Source organism: Choloepus didactylus, chromosome 3 (genome assembly GCF_015220235.1).
Source record: "Choloepus didactylus isolate mChoDid1 chromosome 3, mChoDid1.pri, whole genome shotgun sequence".
Lineage (NCBI taxonomy): Eukaryota > Metazoa > Chordata > Mammalia > Pilosa > Megalonychidae > Choloepus > Choloepus didactylus.
This window is the reverse complement of record NC_051309.1, coordinates 90,042,791-90,049,121: the sequence shown is the minus strand read 5'-3', so window position 1 is coordinate 90,049,121 and position 6,331 is coordinate 90,042,791. Positions and strand designations below refer to the sequence as shown.

General features: G+C 36.8%; 1 pseudogene; it reads right to left on the bottom strand.

The window, feature by feature from the left end:
* Positions 1 to 1,479: 1,479 nt before the first annotated feature.
* Positions 1,480 to 3,018, bottom strand: LOC119530341 (annotated as a pseudogene).
* Positions 3,019 to 6,331: the final 3,313 nt, after the last annotated feature.

Genomic DNA, 6,331 nt, shown 5'->3' with positions numbered 1-6,331 from the left:
GTTCTTAAACGCCAACCTCTGTCTTCACAGCACCATGATGATAAATTTGTTGAATTAAGGAGCCAAAAGAATAACAAAAATGCCAATGAAAAAGTGAGAAACTATTTTTTGCCTATCAAATAGAAAAAGATAGGAAAATTGCAGTGTTTGATTTCAAAAAGAGCCTAGTAAAATGAATATACATCTTTATTTTGTGCGAAAGTGCATACTGATAAAACTCTCAGAAATCACTCATTTATTTACATTTCATTAAACATTTACTGAGCAGCTGATGGTATATCAGGTATGCTTGACAATGGGACATCAAAATGTCATAACATGTTCCCTAACTTCCAGCATCTTTTTGGAAATTCATATCAACAGCCCTTATATTTTTTGGTCTGCTTAAAGCAAATACCATGAAATGGTTCAGCTTGAACAATGGGAATTTATTGGCTTACAGGGTTTTGTTTGTTTTTTGTGTGTGTGTATTATATCTTACCTCTGTTAACTTTTTTTTTCAGATAGGATTGAACTATTTTATTTTTTTATTGTGAAATTTAACATATATACATAACAGTGATAACTTTCAAAGTATAGCTTCATAAGTTGTTAGAGAGCAAATTCAAAGAATGTCATGGATCACAGTTCCACAACTTCAGCCATTTCCATTATTGTAAAATATAACATACATACAGAAAGGTGTCAGAGACTGTGGAACTACAACCCATAACAATTTTTGAAATTACCTATATAACTGCTTGTTGAGCTATACAATGAGAGTTTACACTGTTCTATTAACTTTTGAAGGTTGTATTAGGGTTTTCTAGGGAAACAGAACCAGCGGGAGTTATCTATAAATAGTACAAGATTTTATAAAAGTGTCCCACGCAACCATGGGGATGCATGTGTCCAAATTCTGTAGGGCAGACTGCAAGCTGACATTCTGATGGAGGTCTTCAATGAATTCCCCAGGAGAGGTTGGCTGGCTGAAATAGAGACTAAAGTTCTCTTCTGGCTGCTGAAGCTATCACCTCCCCCTGAAAAGCCTTCAACTGATTAGATTAAATGTCTCTCACTTCAGAAGACACTCCCCTTCACCAAATGCAGATGTAATCAGCCTTAGATGCAATCAACATACTGATGATTTAAGTCCATGAAATGTCCCCATAGCAACAGATAGGCCAGTGCTTGCTTGAACAGACAATTGGGCAACATCTACTGGCCAAGTCAACACATGAACTTAACCATCACAAAGGTTTACAGCACTTAAAGTATCTTTGATTCTATGTATAAAGTTTAAAAAAAAAAAACAGAATTTCACCATTAAGTAAAAGTAAAAACTGGGATTCTTTTTCAAATTAGTCCCACATGGCATTTAGGAATTTAGTTGTAGGCTGCTGCACTAACATCACGACAAACCAAAGTATACAGTTCGGTCTAGTTTTGTTTCAGTTTTCTTTTCCAGTGCTCATGGATTTCTGTTCCATCATCCAATGTTCATGGATTAAGTTCTGGAAATGCTCCAAATGTAAAGCAGGGATCTTTTTGGATTCTACCATGGGTATTCTTGTTGGGTTGCATGCTGGAGGATAAGGCACATTTTGTTGGATGCATGTCGACTAACTCGTAGTCATCAAGGCAAAAAAAATTCATCTCCTCCTTTGTAGTCCATTCTCTGGAAATCTATTCAGTATTGCAAGATTCCTTCAGTTCCACCAAATCCTTTCACAAACTGGGATCCTTCTTGTGACTTATCTGTGATAATTTCCAATATAGTTTCAAATTTTTTTAACTGTTTGAAACTATTCCAGCAGGGGCATGCTGTCAATCAATTCTCAATGTTCCTGTCCTGACTCTTTGTGAAATAAAATTTATCCTTCTCTTGTTCTGAAGTTAGAGAATTTTCTCCTGTTCTGTGCTTGGCAATGAAGAACATATCTCATACCCAGATTTTCATAGACTATTAGAATCTCTACACCCATTTCCAAACCCTTCAGTTTATCTTCAACTCCAAAATAGCATTTGCCCATGTCCTGGCTGATTTCATTGAAATATCATCCTATTAATTTCTTCTCTTGAATAAAGTTCATGTTGAAGAGAACTTCAGTAGATAACTCAATGGCTTGGTTGAATCCATTTTCACTGCCATAGGAGATATCAACTAATTTTTTATTTTATAAAATAAATTTACTAATTTATTAATATTTGATTGCAACATATTAAACATATCAGATTGACTTAGTTCAGTTTTAAAGTCATTTTCACTTTGTTCCCAGAAATAAACAGCTGCACAGCAGTCTCAGCTACTTTCCAACATAGTTGTGTTGTTTTTCCATTCTTAAACAGACAAAATTCAAGGCAGACTGACCTCCTCTACCAAGTTTCTTTGGGAAATCTACAGTGAATTTGTGCAGGACTTCTCTTGTGCTTCCTTGGAGTATGCCAAAAAGTGCACCACTACCATCTATTACAATGAAGCCAAACTTGCAATCAGCTGAAGGTAGCACTCTAAGAACCTCTGTATGGAATTTTTTGTTGCACAATTTCAGTGTTGTATTAATTGGTTTGAAAGGCTCAAAGTCATTGTTGACTTTTTTCCCTTTCCTTCTTCCATTACAATAGTTCCACAGTAAACAATCAGACCATTTGGAGTTACTTTGCTATAGAGTTTGAGTCTTTGTTGCACAGATGTAATGACTCCCAGGACTGAAAGGCAGTTTATTTGTGCCTTAATGTTGGATGCAGTTCCAAACTCATTTGTCAACATTTTTATGAATCATGAAAACCGTACTTTGGGAGGAATTATCAAGGAAATCATGCTTGTACCAATTCCAGAGGTCAGGAAAGCAGGAGTTGGCCAGTGCTTGGTTGTCCTCATGCAGCCATTTGGTACAGGGTGGCCATCCTGAGGGGTCCGGGAACCAGGAGGACACTGGGGTGCTGCACACAGTCCTCACCACAGGCCGCTTCCGAGCTCTTACTGAACTTCTTGAACTTCCAGATCTCCATGTTCCTGTTGGCAGCACTAGGGTCTTCCACGATCTTCTCACCTCCTCCTCCCTAAGGACAGTAGTGGGCCACAGTGGCTGTTTCTCCGCTGCAGTGGCTCTGACATAGCATACCGGCTCCCTCTCTTCAGGCAGCTATTCACATGGGGCCTGTGACATCTTAGCTTACAGTCTGAGGCCAATAAAATGTACAAATCAAGATATCATCAAGGTGATGCTTCCCAAAGACTGGCTGCTGGTGGTCCTTGGTTTCTCTGCCACATGGTAAAGCACATGGTAGGATGTGCTGGGTTTTCCCTTCTCCTCAGGGTTTCATTGATTTCACCTTCTTGCTTCTGTGGCTTTCTCTTTTTCTCTCTCTCTCTCTCACTATATCATTTCGCTTATAAAGGACTCCAATAATAGGATTAAGCCCACCTGAATGAGGTGGGTCACACCTTAACTGAAGTGGTCTCGTCAAAAATTCCCACTTACAATGGGTTCATACCCACAGGAATGGATTCGATTTAAGAACACATTTTTCTGGGATACATATAGCTTCAAACCACCATAGCAGCACTGAAAAAATACTCATGACCACATGCTCAGTAATTTCTTTGTAACCACATTTAATAATTCCAGTTCGAGAACTGACTCCTAAGAAATTAATCAGAGATTTTATTTCATTTATTTGTCTGATAAGTATTGAGTGCTAACTCTAGTAATAATAGCAACTAACACTCATCAAGTGCTTTGGGCAGAATAAGCTTGGACTCTGGAGCCAGACTACTGGAGTTTGAATCTTGGCTCTGCCACTCACTGTCTATGTAACCTTGGGCAAGTTGCTTACCCTCTCCATGCCTAGTTTTCTCATTTGAAAACAAGAAAACTGGCAGTAGCTGGTTCATAGTCTGGTTGTTAACATAAAGTACTTAAAATAGAGCTTGGCACATATTATGATGTGCTCTGCATGTTTTTGTTTTTATCGTATGGCAGCCTCTGTTCTAAATGCTTTACTTGTACTTATTCATTTAATCCTTACAGCTACTCTGTGAGGTAGGTACTATTATTACCTTTGTCTTAGAAGCAATAAGTAAGGGCTCCAGTAAGTGGTTGAGCCAGGATTTGAACCTGGACAGACTGGCTCCAGGGTGAGTGCACATAATCACTAACCTCTGCAACTTTCCAGGAACCATTCTAGGTGTCCTCAGGTCTCTGTAGAGACCTATACAGGCAACAGAGAGACCTCAGTATAGAGGCTTACCCATGAAAGCTTGGGAGACAGGTAATAAAAAAGTAAAAGTAATAAAGGAATAGGATAATTTGGGTAGCAATCAGTGCTATGAAGAAAATAGAAAAGGTAACGTGCATGAATGTAGCTGGCAGGAATGCCTGACAGCATTTGATAAGGAGGGAAGGCTTCTTTAAGAAGGTAACATCACAACTGAGAACCTAAAAGACAAAGAGATATACAGATGATTGGTTTATGTAAACAGAAATTCTTCACTACATTATTGCAAATATTGTGAAAATAAACTAAAAGTCCAAAAATAAATGAATAATTTTTTGTACCTAAATATAGACAACAAAATAAACTTTATGACTAGAATGTTAATAATGTATTGACTCTTTGAATGTTCTAGGAATACCATATATTATCTCATTTAATTGTTATTTCATAGATTAGAAAATTGAGGCTTAAAGAGATTAAATATCTATCACAAATCACACATCTAGTTGAGTTGTTAGAGTCAAAATTCAGACCATATCTCTCTGATATCAAAACCTGTTGGTTCATTGCAGAAGTTCTTTATTTATGCAGTATATATTTATATTTATAATCATATTTTTTAAAACCAATACCTGCTTGTTAGGACAAGTAACTTAATACTAAGATACAAAAAAAAAAAAACCCAAGTAGAAATGTTTTTAGAATAAAAAATTAGAAATAACCTAAAAATTTCAATGAAAAAAAGTTATATAGATTTCTACATACCTATATGCTAAAATATTAAACAGAAATTAATAGTACTCCTTAAGATAACCATATGATGGAGAGGTAAAATGCTTATGGAATGTAAAGCAAATTAAAGACAATACAAAAATAGTGAACATCACATAATTTAATTCCTACAGTGCAAAAATATGGCCTATGAATTTTAAAAAAGGGGAAGGGGGGAGAAGGAAGTACACCTAATCATTAGTAGTAGCTGTATTTCATCAGTAGGATAATGAGCAATTTATTTTTACTTTTGTGTATTTTTCACAATCTCTGAAATGAGCATATGTAGTATACTGGTAAAGAGCACGGTCTCCCAAGCTAGACTGTCTGCATTTAAATTCCAGCTCTACCACTCCTAGCTGCATGACCTCGGGCAAAGTTCTTAACTTCCCTGTGACTCAAATGTCTTGCTCTGAGAAATGGCAACAATAATGGAATCAACCTCATAGGATTGATTGGGTTAATGTAAATAAAGTGCCTAGAACAGTGCCTGGCACACAATAAGCACTACGTGACTGTCAGATGTTAGTATTACTTGAATAATGGTAAAATAAGCTTGTTTAAGAAGAAAAAAACCTGACTATCTCAAAATGTAATTCAAGAACTTCTTTTTTTCCTATATTTTTTGGGCAGAAACACTGCTGAGATGAGAATTAAATTTTTGCCTTTTTGAATTCTTTTCTTACAAAACACAAACTTTGAGTTTTTTAATTGTTATTTTTCTTTTTCTATTTCAAATTCAGCTATTCAGCACATTCTATTCATAACTACCTTCGCATTTGGAAACCAGTTTTAATTAGAGATGTATTAGCACATAGTCAGATTGGTTTAAACTAAACAATAATAATAGATAACAGTAGGCAACAGATAATAGATAACATTCCCAGAACCCATAATGGAAGTCATGTGCTACAGGTCTACATGGTTGACATGTGTTTTTTGTCTGCCTATTGTCACCACCACCATGCCCCAGTCACAGTAGTTCATTCCCCTTCCCTCCCCAGTTCCTGGCTAAGGATGAGAACATTTCCCAAGTCTGATTAAAGAGATTCCTACCCAAACTTTTGCAACAACTACTTTGCAAAAGCAGCATTCACTTTCCACTGGGGTGGCCATCCTGTTGAGAGTAAATCCAGAGCTGCTATTAGGCATTTTTGCCACTATGCTTGGAAAGCTTTCCAGAGAAAGAAGTCTAAACGAAGAGGTCAGAGTCAAAAGATGAAGACAGTAACTTGGCAGCATCATTGAACATCTGGATGCTTCTGTGGCTGAAGCCAAACATACCTCTAGATGTCCAAAGTGTATATGCATACATGCCAATGGAGCCTCTTTTTGGGTTTACTAATCTGAGTGGGTTGAT